This window comes from Equus przewalskii, chromosome 5 (assembly GCF_037783145.1).
Source record: "Equus przewalskii isolate Varuska chromosome 5, EquPr2, whole genome shotgun sequence".
Taxonomy (NCBI): Eukaryota; Metazoa; Chordata; class Mammalia; order Perissodactyla; family Equidae; genus Equus; species Equus przewalskii.
The window spans coordinates 45,815,795-45,831,441 of NC_091835.1; positions in this window are offsets into that span (position 1 = coordinate 45,815,795).

The window sequence follows — 15,647 nt, forward strand, 5'->3', positions numbered from 1 at the left end:
AGTTTCGATGTACAGGTCTTTCACCTCTTCGGTTAAGTTTATTCCTAGATATTTTATTCTTTTTGTTGCAATTGTGAATGGGATTGTATTCTTAATGTCTCTTTCTGAGACTTCATTGTTAGTGTACAGAAACACAACCGATTTTTGTACGTTGATTTTGTATCCCATGACTTGACTGTATTCCTTTATTGTTTCTAAAAGTTTTTTAGTGGATTCTTTAGGGTTTTCTAAATATAAAATCATGTCGTCTGCAAAGAGTGACAGTTTCACTTCTTCTTTTCCAATATGATCCTTTTTATTTCCTTTTCTTGCCTGATTCATCTGGCTAGGATTTCCAATACTATGTTAAATAAGTGTAGTGACAGTGGACATCCTTGTCAGTTTCCTGTTCTTAAAGGGATAGTTTTCAGTTTTTCTCCATTGAGAATGATATTTGCTGTGGGTTTGTCATATATGGCCTTTTTTATGTTGAGGTGTTTTCCTTCTATATCCATTTTACTTAGAGTTTTTATCATAAATGGATGTTGTATCTTGTCAAATGCTTTCTCTGCATCTATCAAGATGATCATTTAATTTTTATTCTTCATTATATTAATGTGGTGCATCACACTGATATATTTGTGGATGTTGAACCATCCCTGCATCCCTGGAATGAAACCCACTTGATCATGATGTATGGTCTTTTTAATATATTGTTGTATTCAATTTGCTAGTATTTTATTGAGGATTATTTCATCGATGTTCATCAGTGATATTGGCCTGTAATTTTCTTTGTTTGCATTGTCCTTGTCTGATTTTGGTATCAGGATAATGTTGGCTTCGTAGAATGAGTTAGAGCCTCCCCTCCTCTTCAATTTTTTGGAAGAGTTTGAGAAGGATAGGTATTAAGTCTTCTTTGAATGTTTGGTAGAATTCACCAGGGAAGCCATCTGGTCCTGGACTTTTATTTTTTGGGAGGTTTTTCATTGTAGTTTAGATCTCCTCACTGGTGATTGGTCTATTCAAATTCTCTATGTCTTCTTGGTTCAGTTTTGGAAGGTTCTATGTTTCTAAGAATTTATCCATTTCTTCTAGATTATCCAATTTGTTGGCATATAGCTTTTCATAGTATTCTCTTATTATCTTTTGTATTTCTGAGATGTCTATTGTAATTTCTCCTCTTTCACTTCTGAATTTATTGATTTGAGACTTCTCTTTTTTTTTCTTGGTGAGTCTATCTAAGGGTTTGTCAATTTTCTTTATCTTTTCAAAGAGCCAGCTCTTGGTTTCATTAATTTTCTCTATTCTTTTTTTAGTCTCTATTGAATTTATTTATGCTCTAATTTCTATTATTTCCTTCCTTCTGCTGATTTGGGCCTTTGTTTGTTGTTCTTTTTCCAGTACCTTTAGATGCACTTTCAGATTATTTATTTGGGATTTTTCTTCTGTGTTGAGGTAGGCCTGAATTGCTATAAACTTCCCTCTTAGTGCCTCTTTTGCTGTATCCCATACATTTTGGTATGTCGTATTTTCATTTTGATTTGCTTCCAGGAATCTTTTGATTTCTTCATTGACCCAATCGTTGTTCAGTAGAGTTTTGTTCAATCTCCACATTTTTGTGGCTTTTCTGGTTTTCTTCCTGTAGTTGATTTCTAGTTTCATACCTTTGTTGTCAGAAAAGATGCATGGTATTATCTTGACCTTCTTAAATTTATTGAGACTTGTTTTGTGGCCTAATAGGTGATCAATCCTGGAGAATGTTCCATGGGCATTTGAAAAGAATGTGTATTCTGTGGTTTTTGGATGGAATGTTCTATATATATCTACTAAGTCTGTCTGGTCTAATGTGTCCTTTAAGGTCTGTGTTTCCTTATTGATCTTCTGGTTGGATGATCTATCCATTGGTGTAAGTGAAATGTTGAAGTCCGGTACTATTATTGTGTTACTGTCTATTTCTCCTTTTATGTCTGTTAATAATTGCTTCATACATTTAGGTGCTCCTATGTTGGGTGCGTAGATATTTACAAGTGTTATATCTTCTTGTTGGATTTTTCCCTTTATCATTATGTACTGCCTTCTTTGTCTCTTGTCAAGTTTTTGTTTTAAAGTCTATTTTGCCTGATATAAGTATAGCTACCCCCACTTTCTTTTCTTTGCCATTTGCATGAAATATCTTTTTCCATCCTTTCACTTTCAGTTTACGAGTGTCCTTAGGTCTGAAGTGTGTCTCTTGTATGCAGCATATATATGGATCTTGGATTTTTTATCCAATCGCCCCCCCCCCCCATGCCTTTTGATTGGAGCATGTAGTCCATTGACATTTAAAGTAGCTATTGATAAATATGTATTCATTGACTTTTTTTACTTTATTTCTGGGTGTTTCAGTAGTTCTTCTCTGTTCCTTTCTTTTTCTCCTGCTATATTCCCTTGTGGTTTGATGGCTTTCTTTAGTAATATGTTTGATTTCTTTTGTCTTACTTATTTGCCCACTTATTATAGGTTTCTGATTTGTGATTAGCATGAGGATCCTATATAAGATTCTATGTATATAACAGTCTATATTGAGTTGATAGACCCTTTAGCTTGACCTCTGTCTAAAAGCTCTACTTTTTCACTTCCCTCCTCCCACATTTTATGTTTTTGAAATCATATCTAATTTCTTGTTGTGTGTGTGTCTAACCATTACCCTCTTATCATTGAAATAGGTAATTTTAGTACTTTTGTCTTTTAACCTTCATATTATCTTGACAGGTAGTTGATCTGCCACCTTTATCATATTTTTACATTTACAAGTGATTTTATTGCCTGTTTTGGGGGGATTATTTTTGATAATTTTTTATCTGTATTTGCCGTCATCACTTTTGCACGTAAATAAGTCCCTTCAGCATTTCCTGTAGAACTGGTTTCTTGGTGATAAACTCCTTTAATTTTTGCTTGTCTGGGAAGCCTTTTATCTCTCCTTCCATTCTGAATGACAACATTGATGGATAGAGGATTCTTGGCTGTACGTTTTTTCCTTTCAGCAGTTTAAATATATCATGCCATTCTCTTCTCACCTATAGGGTTTCAACTGAGAAGTCTGCTGATAGCCATATGGGCTATCCTTGGTATGTCACTTGTTGCCTTTCTCTTGCTGCTTTTAGAATTCTCTCCTTATCTTCAATTTTAGACATTTTATTTATAATGTGTATTGGTGTGGCCCTTTTTGGGCTCATCTTGTTTGGAGCTCCCTGTGCTTCCTGCACTTGGATGTCCATTTCCTTCCTTATGTCAGGAAAATTTTCATCTATTATTTCTTTAAATAAATTTCCTTCCCCTTTAGCTCTCTCTTTTCCTTCCAGGGCATCTATAATACCAATGTTAGTGCACTTGATATTGTCCCAGAGTTCCCTTAGACTGTTCTCATTCTGTCTAATTCTGTTTTCTTTCTTCTTTTCTGCTTGGGTGATTTCCTCTGGTCTTTCATCTAGCTCGCTGATCCTTCCTTTGTATCCTCTACTCTGCTATTGAGTCCCTCTAGTGAATTTTTCATTTCCAGTGTTGTATTCTTCATTTCTGATTGGTTCTTTCTATATGTTCCAGTTCTTTGTTGATGAACTCACTCTGTTCATCCAGTCTTCTCCCAATATCCATCCGTGAGCATCCTCATGATATTTTGTTGCAACTCTTTGTTGGGTAGGTCACTTGTTTCTGTTTCAATTAGCCCTTTTTCTGGGGTTTTGTCCTGTTCCCTTGCTTGGAACATATTTCTTTGTCTCCTAATTATGCCTCTTTCTCTGTGCTTATTGCTATGTACTAGGGGAGTTGGCTATGTCTCCTGATCTTGGAGAAGTGGCCTTATGTAAGAGATTCCTTATGAGTCTCAGCAATGTGCTTCCTTCTCATCACCAGTCCAAATGATCCAGGAGTGACCCCTTTGTGGGCTATTTGTGTCCTTCTGCTGTGGCAGGGTTGCTCTTAATGCAGGTACCCAGGGAGTCTAGACTTTCCTTCCATGGCCAGCTGTTTGTAAATCTGATTTGGGGAGCCTCAGAACCATTGGCTACAAAGTCTAACAACACACTACTGTTTCAGTTTTCCTGTTAATTGGGTAGGTACCCAGTGTAGATGGTTGCTAGGCTCAGACACTTAACAGTTGCTATAGGCCTTAGGCCTACAAGGCTGTTGTCAGTTCTCTTAGGAGTGCATATGTGTGGGGCTGGCCCTCAGCACAGGAGCACTCAATTGTTTCAGATTTAGGAAGATGAGGCTGATTCTTTTTATGGCTATTTGTGAAGCACAGGTCTTCTGCCACTGATAAGCCTCACCCCCCACAGGACCACACACCATCAGCACAGTCCTGGTCTGGGCACACTTCCCAACCCACTGGAGTGTACCCCAATGCCCCATTGCAGAGGCCCCCACATCTCCACCCATGTCCCCACAGTTCACCTGGTCCTCACACATGCCCTACACCACAGAGGTGGACACTCTTGCCTTCCTGTAGAGGATCAAGGCACTCAGGCAATGCAGGCTGACAAACAGCCTGAAAGCTTGCTTTTGGGTGGGGCCTCTCCCTCGGGTGGGCTGCCTGCCCTGGCTGAACTGGATTAAATCTCCCCTCTATTGGGTGTGTCAGACAGCTGGGTTAACAGGCCATGGGAAGAACCTCAATGGCATCAACCCAGTGTCTGTGTCAGCACATCTGGGCCAGGTCAGAACAATGGCCCCCACCAATGCCTCAGTCTCTGGAGAGGTCCCTCCTCTCATCAAGATGCCCCCAGAGCCCATGAGGTCTGTCTCTTTGCACCAAAGGACTGTTAGCGTTTTCTCTGGTGATTTTAGGTTACTGAGATGGGTGAATTTGTGCATGGGCCCTTTAAGACCTGGGTCTTTTTGGCTTTCGACCAATAGCTTTTCTGTGGGTATCCCCACTGTAGTTAATAGCCAGCGAAGCCAGACACTAAGACCCTAGTCTCAGTTGTGCTGAGCCTGAAGGATGCTTATAGCAGTATCGGCCCCTGCTCTGGACCTTACTTCTCCAGGGAGAGCTGTGTATCACAGGGTGGTTCCCACCTAGCCAGCTGAGAAATTCAGCCGCTTCTGACGGTGGCTTTTTTCTCTCCAGCAGGAATTTCTTCCTCTTCCACGTTAGTCAGGACTCTCCTTTGTTGTGGAGGTTCTTCATATTCAGTTTTCAGTTTTCTATCCAGGGTAATTTTCCCAAAAATAGTTGGAACCTAGTTGTGTTTGTGGGAGGAGATGAGTTCGGAGTCTGCTTACACTGCCATCTTGATGAGATCCTGATTTAGTTAATTTTTATTAGCATTTATCAAGGTAGTAAGAAAGTTATTCCCTTCCATCACCACTTTGTTCCTTGTCAACTTAGAATTTGTGATTTTTTCTCTTAAAGATTATTCAACACCACGTTCCTAAACAAAAATTTGTCACTGAAGTTTTTATTATCCAGAATACAAAATCTGAAGAACAAACAAATTAAACATATCAAAGATATTACATTCAAGTTTTACCTCTAAATCTGACAATATTGTATAGTTCGACTTAGTTTTCTAATGAGGAATAATCTACCCTTCCACCAAAAATACACTTAGATATTTGTAATATATTGAATAGGAAACAATTAATATTTACTTGTAAAAACTGATCACTCACATACTCTGTTTCATCTTACTGAGGAAATTCATTAGTTTTCTCAACATAATTTCAAAGTAGAATTTGTATTATTCTTCAAATACAATTATGACTTTATTATTCTTTTCTGAACTATTTATCTATCTTGTATATAATATCGCTGTTGTATTGATATACTATTTTGTAATTATTTGTTTTTGATTTTTGTGGTGGCCAGCCTCCAATATGGCCCCAATGGTCTTCATCTCCTGTGTAGCCCATGCTCAAATTGAATCATGGTAATTCCTGTGTGACAATAAATATAAGGTAAGTGGTGGTGTTTTATTTCCTAGGCTAGTTCATAAAAGCTAATACAGCTGCATTGTTTCCCTGAATTACTTGCCTTTGGGATAAACCAACTGCCATGCTCTGAGGAAACTCAAGCAGCTGAATAGAGAGGTCTAGGAGAAGAAAAAACAAAATTCCTAGCCAACAGCCATCACCAACTTTCTATCCATGTTAATAGGCCCTGTCAGTCACCCTAGCCAACATCTGACTGTGACCTCATGAGACACCCCACATCAGATCCACCTAGTGTAGACACTCCTGACTTTCTGACTCACAGAGACCATGAAATATAACAAATGATTATTGATATTTTAAATCATTATATTTTTGGAGTGAGTTGTTAAACAGTCTAGATAACTAATGCAATTTCTTATAGTAAGTTTCTTGGATATATGGACTGTGACTTTTTTTCCCCATCCATATTGCAGATACTTAGCACAATGCTTGTCACAAAGGGAAACTCAATTAATCTTGACCAAATTTAAATGAACAATTTTAAATGTGATCCTCCTGCTGATGTCATAGGTTCAGAGGGAGCTTAAAATGCATGAACATCTATTATTCAAGTGTAAGAAAGAAGAGCTGAACATCGACTTGGCCAAAAACCAAAATATTATTTTAGGCAAATATAATATTAAATAATTTGCTGCAGCAGGGTAATTCCTCCAGTCACTTTGAGTAAAAGTTAATTAACTTATCCCAGAAAACCTAGCCATAGAAAAGTTTACTCAAAATCAGATATTTCCTAAGAATCATCTAAAATCTTTAGATGGCCAAAAAACTTAATTTCTAATACCTATACTTCAACTTTTCCATGTTCATGTGTTTTTCCTGTATTCTATGATGCAACAGTTTTGGATCTCAAGTTTCCAGGAACATTGACAGAAAGAACCCTCTCCCCACCCCCAAAAAGAGAAAATTTTTCTATGATCATTTTAGTTCTGCCTAATGTGATACTTGAATGTGGAAAATTGAATCCCAGGCTTTTGCCTCAAGCTAAGGCTTGAGTTAATTCTGCCTGGCTGTCAACTGTTTTCCTGCACCATTAGATCCTCAGAAAACTGGATCGAGTTAATTTCACTTACCAATAACACCTCTTTGTTAATTATAGCTTTAGAATATTTTCTTAGCCTTTATTGAGAGATGTTGTAAGAATTAGTCATATGCAGAATGCTTCTGTATTATCAATATTTTTGGATAGAAAATTTATTGCAGTATCTCAATTTATCAGAATTGATTCTAGAAATGAACAATTAATTGTGGATCAAAGGAAAAAACACTAAAGAATTTTGCTTGGTTTGGCTAGAAACAAGATAAAGAATAAAGATGTGAACCAAGACCATAATTAGACCCAGAATCTGGACATTATTATAAAAAATTTTTAAAAAGCCTTTATTGGTAACCTAATGAAAAATAATTGGGACTTAATACCAGAATACCTAATATCACATATATTTTTATTAATGGTTTAAATCACAAAAAATTTTCTCTCTAATGTTGCTTGGCTCTCAAAAAATCATTTTTGTTATGTTTCTAAATTCTCATGTTATCAAATGTTGTTGAGTATTTTTAAAAAGAGATCCTTAAACCTCAGTGACCTCTAGTAACCTGTCTCTGTCCTGATGTTCTATAAAGAACAAGCCAAGACTAGGTATAAGACTTACACAATCAATGGTCTAACATAGAACAGCCTAACTGAATCAATGTTACATAAATATGCCATTGATTTGTAGATTTACTAATTACAGTTTCTCATTTTGAACACGACTGAGGCCTTTTTACAAATTAAATTTGGCCCATTTGATAGCATAACTTGGATAGCATAACTTGGTTATTTCATGATCAATGTAAATAGAAATAAGGCAATAAAGTAATGGTTTCTGTGAAGAAGCAATTTGCTTAATGCCTGTACAGAAGGAAAGACCATAAAGACAATGTTGTAAAAGCAAAATAATTCACCAATTCATTTTATTGACTATAAGTGGATGTGGTCATGGTAAAGTAGAGAATAAAAATAGAAATATAGATAATATTATGCTGAGCAAAGAGCTAACTTTTAAAAAAGAAGTAGAGAGATTCATAACATGATCCATATTGGGGTATTTTTTCCTCTCTCCCTAAAACCAGCTTTTAGCTTTGTCAGCTTCAAAGACGTCATTTTCTTCCATGCCTTTTCTCAGCCATCGTAAAGAATGAGGAGTTGTCTAAAAGATTTTGTTTACAACTACATATGAATGAAATAATTTCTTTTGTTCTTTTTATTACTCAAGTGAAACTATACAACTTACCAGTGACCAATTCAGCCAATTAAAGATTAACCCACATCTCTGAAAGATTTTCTAAAGTTTATTTGGTGAAGAATAACCTGTCCTATTTGTACTGTCTTGTTCTTTGGAATAGATAAATATACTACTAAAGTCATTTTTTTTCCTTTCTCACTCACTTTTTATTATTTTCAGGAGATTTTCTGTTCCTTCTTTTCTTTGTAGAGGATTTAGCGGAACCCAATATTTAATATCTTTCATGATTTCTATGTGAAAGCTACTACTATTAGCTTTAATTAGCTTTGCCAGCTATTTTCCACTTCTATACTATGTTTATTTATTTTATAATTATTGTGATAAAAAAATACTTAGTATCTGTTATTTTCCCATTATATTGGTAGATACATGAGGTAAGGAGACGTGTCCCAAAGCTTACCACAGTGCCAACCTCACAGTAAGTTCTTAATAAATATTTGTTTAATAAATGAAGTAATTAATAGAGAATATGGTAAAAATCAACTTAAAAGATTTGGTAGTTCAGTGATTAATGTTAGAATATTGGCACTACTAATGATTTTTAGAATGGCTGACATTGGTGCAAACCATTATGTACAGTCATTGACATTTACATCCTTACTGAACTGTTGACCTGAAACTTAACTCATATCAAAATTATAAAGGTGACTTCCAGCTACTGCATCCAGTTCTGTCTGGTGTCGGCCTAGAGGCATCTCCTGTGGGCCCTTTTATCTCACCACTTGTTCTCTTGGGCAAGGGAGTAGAAGTGACACATCAATAGCCAACGTAAACTGATTGAGCTGCTCCTGTTTCACTTCTTTTCTAGGTTTATGGTCGAAAATTATCTGAATTATCGTCCGATTTCATTTTTTAAAATGGGGACCTGAGGCCTCTGAGGTCCTTAAGGAAATGGGTGGCAGTACTAGAGCTTCAACAAGCCTTTGTTCAACTCTAATGCTACTTACATTATTGAAAAATGGTTTTTCATTTGAACCTGAGAGATATTCAAGATGTCTGGGAACAATGAGAACTGAAAGGTTTGCACCTCTATTTTCATACAAACCATGTATCTTTGAAAAAATTATTCACCATAAAGCTATGGGACGTAAAGATTTTTTTAGACATAAAGCATTTTGATACATTTGAGAGAGGACAGAAGGAAGCAGAAGGTATTAATCACATAATAAAATTAAGTATATTATTTTAACATAATGAAACATAAATTGTGATATTTTATTAAAATAATATTAAAAAAGTACAAACGTTAAATTTTTTGTTTGAACTTATTACATTAAGGAAATATACACCAATTTCTAATATGTGTGTTAATATGTTTCCATGTTGCTCCCTCAATATAATATATAAAGTATAAAAACTTTTATCCTATTCACAAACTTTTGCAACATTAGGGTAGAGGAAGAGTACAGTTTTCTCTCAATCTTAATCCCCAAGTTATTACTTTCTGGTATTTTTGAGAAAAGAATAACATAAGTAATAATATATTTTAGGGGCTGGCCCAGTGGCACAGCAATTAAGTGCACATGTTCCGCTTCGGCAGCCCGGGGTTTGCTGGTTCGGATCCTGGGTGCGGACATGGCACCGCTTGGCAAGCCATGCTGTGGTAGGCGTCCCACATATAAAGCAGAGGAAGATGGGCATGGATGTTAGCTCAGGGCCAGTCTTCTTCAGCAAAAAGAGGAGGATTGGCAGCAGATGTTAGCTCAGGGCTAGTCTCCCTCCCCCCCCCAAAATAATAATAATATATTTTAATATATAAAATATTAGAAAATTTATTATGCATATCCATATATAATGCAATTGTGTAGATATGAGTAAATATCTGTATAGTTTTAGTCAAGGACATAAGCTAAAAATAGTACTTAATATGTAAAGCATCTCTACTTAACACCTTTTATGTGTGATTCAAGAACAGAAACCTAATCTTATTTTGAAATTTAAAAAGTAGAATATAAAACTTTTTAAGTACCATTTAAAATTTTAATTATATATCATATATACTCATATCATCTCAAGGTAATCTAAAACCCTTGAGGATTCATAGAATGGGCCTCTTAGTTTTTTGAGTATTTGGCAGTTATTGGGGAAGATATGTTGAGGCAGGGAGTTGCTTTCTAGTACCGTCAAGTCAAAATAGACAGAGAGCCAATTTTTTTTAATTTTCTTTGAGACAAAAGTCAAATAAAGCACTCTTCTCAGTCTCAAAAACACATAATGGAGCTACAAATTAACGGTCACAGCAAACTAATGTTGTAAGGTACCTACTAGCAGAAACTTAATAAACAAACATTTGTTAGTTTACACAGCAAACTTTTCAGTCACTGAGGTTTTAGAGATGCAATTCTTAACAGAACATAAACACAATGAGAGAAACATGCAGACATATAATGGGGCAAAATTATCGACGTGTGGAGGTCCAGAAGAGGAATTCTTGCCATGTGTGTTTAATATCAACCCTTTCTCCCCTTTATCCACCTTCTACTCTCCCCACTCCACACATCCTCTGTCTAAGGCAAGAAGGGCAAAGTTTGGCATTGAAGTAAAACAATCAAAAATGGACATTAGAAGAAGCAAAATATCCCCTAAGAGGCTGAGCAAGAGAGTGTTGAATATGTGACTACTTGGAAGTCTCCTGTGGGATAAGGCATATAGAGCAGGGAAGAAGAGGTAAAAAGAGTTAAGAGAATAAGAATAGAATGCCTGAATTCAAAGAGAATTTATTTGTAGGAGAAATAAGAACCTTCCAGGAGTTTCTTAAGTCAAGAGGCTGTGTGATAATAGGTGGTTAAAAATCTATTTTAGTTAAGACTTGACTAAATGGATCATTGATTTTTAAGCAATAAACAAATAGTAAAATTATCACAATTACCCACTTAGATAGGAAATACTGAAAGAGATCCTATTTTGGAAAGAAAGATGATGAATTTAATCTAGATATTTGAATTTGAGATACTTTTGAAATATAAGAGGAAATTTAATGTAGGCTGAATTTATTTCCCTGAAGCTCAGAAGGTGGGTCTGGAGAGAGGGGTATCCAAATAAGGTTCTTAACAAGACTTGAGATCAAGAGAAGATCTCCCCCAATCTCCACTCCATGGCAAAAATGCATAGCTTTCACAAACTATCAAGTTATATATCAATACAGCATAAACAATATTTAATTGGTTCCTGGACTGTGCTTGTGCTGCAGTCATCCTTAATCATAATACCCAAACTTCAGTTAAAGCCTACTATATGAAACAACATTTAGAAAACGATGAAGAAGTGATATTCTATGAGCAAAGTAAAAAATGATAAGGGATAGGAGCCTTGAAATTTGATGCAAAAATATACACTGAGATTTGTGGAAAAATGAATTTGAAGCAAGCAGCAACCATGGAAAGTTAAAGTTCCAATTATCCTCAAAAATCCTTGGAGAAAGGGTACACATTGGACTGCCCATAATCTATAGGAGTGAATACTGAAGCTTTTTTATTTTAATATTAAGGAAAATTGTAACTCAATATAGACAGAGAATTGGTGGCATTTTATTTAGATATGTAAAAGGAGGAAGAGTGACACCAGCAAGACGACAGAATAGGAAGTCCCAGTCCTGGTTCCTCAACAGATATACCAACTTAACTACCTTGTAAGGAATAAAATACCTTCAGGGAGGTCCGATTCTAGTTAAGTACAAAGCCAAGATCGACCACACTGAAATGGGTAAGGAGAGCAATGTCAGCCCCTCCCCTAAGCCAGCCCAGCCCAGCACTGAGAGAGATCCCAACTTCTCCCTGATGGGGGAGAGGAAGGGAGGAGGGAATGAGATGAATGTCCAATGTCCCTGGTCTTTCTTTTTTTTATTTTTAAACATTTTTTTAAAGATTGGTACCTGAGCTAACATCGGTTGTCAGTCTCCTTTTTCCCTCTTCTTCTTCTTCTCCCCAAAGCCCCTCCTCCCCCCAGTATATAGTTGTATATTCTAGTTGGGGGTCCTTCTGGTTGTGCTATGTGGGATGCCATTTCAGCATGGCTTGATAAGCGGTGCCATGTCCATGCCCAGGATCCAAACTGGCAAAACCCCTGGGCCACCAAAGTGGAGTGCACGAACTTAACCACTCAGCCACAGGCTGGCCAGTCCCTGGCCTTTCAATGCACTCCCTAAGGGGTCAGATTCTGCCTTGCTTCACAAGGTGCTGAAAGTTCAAACTGTCATAGTCCGGACACCTTGGGAAGCAAGGGAGATGGGCACCTTCTTGCAGCTGTCATAGCTCCACAAGTCTTGGAGAAAGCACAGAACTGAAGAAGCATCTTCTCAAAAAGGAAAGTAGGACTGGAATGAAATTCCAATGTGTCCACCTTTTAATGTGCTCCCCAAGGGACTTGTTTCTGCCTCTCTCACAAGGAAGTCTGTAGGAAGTGACATAGTCATATACCAGGGAAGCAAAAGATTATGACTTCTGAAAAAAAAATAAATAAATAAAAGGCTAGATGCCTGGGACAGCTACAAATGAAGGCCCAGAAACTTTAACCAGACTGACTACTGAAGGTCTTTCTCAGATGAAGACAGTCATTAAAGACTAGGAGAAGGAATTGTTTCTTCAGATGTGCAGACACCAACACAAAGCTACAAGGAACACAAAGAATCAGGAAAACGTGACAGTTAACTTGTTATCAGCTTAAAGAGACAGTTAACTATAAAATGTTTTGTGTAAACATCATAGCAACCACAAAGAAAATAATAAAGTAAATACACAAATGAAAAAGAGAAAGGAATCAAAATATATCACTACAAAAACCAACAAATCACAAGGAATACAGGAATAGAGGGAAAAAGGAACAAAAGAACCACAAAACAGACAAAAACAATGAAAGAAATAGTAAGTCCTTACCTATCAATAGTTGCTTTAAACATAATTGAATTTGTCTCTTCAATCAAAAGACATAGAGTGGCTGTATTAAAAACAAAACGAGATCCAACCATATGCTGTTGACAGGAGATTTGCCTTAGAATTAAAGACAAACATGGGCTGAAAGTGAGGGGATAGAAACAGATATTTCAATCAAAAGGTAACCAAAATAGAGCAGGAGTTGCTATGCTCACGACAGACAAAATAGACTTTAAGTCAAAAACTATCACAAGCAACAAAGTTCATATATAATGATAAAATTCAATTCATCAAGAAGATATAACAATTATAAATATATATGCACCCAACATCAGAGAACTTAAATATATAAAGCAAACATTGACCAAACAGAAGGAAAAAATGGCCAGCAATACAATAGCAGTAGGAAACTTCCATACCCCACTTTCAACAATGGATAGAACGTCTAGACAGAAAATCAATTAGGAAACAGCAGACCTAAACAACACTACAGACTGACTGCTCCTAACAGACGTATACAGAACATTCTACCCAACAGAAGCACAATATACATTCTTCCCAAGTGGACACAGAGCATTCTACAGAATAAATCACATGGTAGTCCCCAAAACAAGTCTTAACATATTTGAGAAGATTGGTACCATATATCTTTTCTGATCACAATAGAAAGAAATGAGAAATTGAAAACAAAAGGATTATTAGAAAATCCACAAATATGTAGAAATACATTCCTGATCAGCCAATGAGACAGTAAAGAAATCAAAAGGGAAATCGGAAAATATATTGAGACAAATTAAAATGAAAACACAACATGCGCAACCTGATGGGATGCAGCAAAAGTGGTACTAAGAGGAAACTTTATAGCAGTAATAAACACCTGCATTAAAGAAGAAGTACATAAGGCCGGCCCAGTGGCATAGCTGTTAAGTTCACATGCTCCACTTCGGTGGCCCAGGGTTTGCCCCTTCAGATTGGGCGTGGACCTACACTCTGCTTATCAAGCAATGCTGTGACAGGCATCTCACTTATTAAGCGGAGAAAGGTGGGCAAAATGTTAGCTCAGGGTCAATCTTCCTCAGTAAAAAGAGGAGGATTGGTGGCAGATGTTAGCTCAGGGCTAATCAACCTCAAAAAAAAATTTTTTTAAATGAAAAAAAGTGCAATCTCAAATAAACAAACTCAGTTTACACCTCCTGGAACTAGAACAAGAAGAATAAACTAAGCCTAAAGTTAGTAGAGCAAGGAAAAAACAAAGATTAGATGAAAATAAATGAAATAGGAAATACAAAAACAATAGAAAAATCAATGAAACTAAGTTTTGGCTTTTGAAAAGATAAATAAAGTTGACAAACCCTTAGTTAGACTAAGAAAAAGAGACAGAAGTTTTAGTAAATAAAAGCAGAAATGAAAGAGAAGGCATGATAACGGATGTCTCAGAAACAAAAACGATAATGAGACTATTATAAATAACCATAAGCCAAAAAATAATATAATTCAAAATAAATGGATAATTCCTGAAACACGCAATCTACCAGGAGTGAATCATGAAAAAATAGAAAATGAATAGACTAGTAATGAGTAAGATTGAACCAGTAACCAAAAACCTCCCAGCAAAGAAAGTTCCAGGACCAGATGACTTCACTGGTGAAATTTACTGAACATTTCAGGAAGAATTAACTCCAGTCCTTCTTAAACTCTTCCAAAAAATAGACAAGTGTACACTTCTAAACTAATTTTACTAGACCAGAACTACTCTGGTACCAAAGCCACACAAGAAAAGAAAAAAAACTACAGGCCAATAATTCCGATGAACACAGAAGCAAAAATCCACAGCAAAATAATAGGAAACTGAATTCCACAGCACATTAAAAGGATCATACGCCATGATCAAGTGTGATTTATCTTAGGGATGCAAAGATGGTTCAACATACAGAAATAAATTAATATGATGTACCACATTAACAGAATGAAGGACAAAAACCTCATGATCATCTCAAGAGATGCAGAAAAAGCATTAGACAAAATTCGACATGCTTTCATGACAAAAACTCTCACAAACTATTTATGAAAGAAATTTACCTCAATGTAATAAAGGTCATCTATGAAAAACCTACAGCAAACATCATACTCAATGGTGAAAAACTGAAAGCTTTGTTTCTAAGATTCAGTGCACAGTTAGGATCTCCGTTCTTGCCACTTTATTCAACATAGTTCTGGAAGTCCTTGTCAGAGTAATTAAGTGAGAAAAAGAAATAAAGGGCATCCAAGTGAGGAAGTAAAATGATCTTTATTTGCAGATGTTATGATGTTATACATAGAACAACTGAAAGATGCCAGAAAAAAACTGTTAGAACTACCGATGGAATTCAGTAAAGCTGCATGATACAAAATCAACATACAAAAATCAGTTGTCTATCTATACACAAGTAATGAACTACTGAAAAAATTAAAACAATACATCTACAATAACATAAAAAAGAATGACGCATTTAGGAATAAACTTAACCAAAGAAGTGAAAGACTTATATACTGAAAACATCAA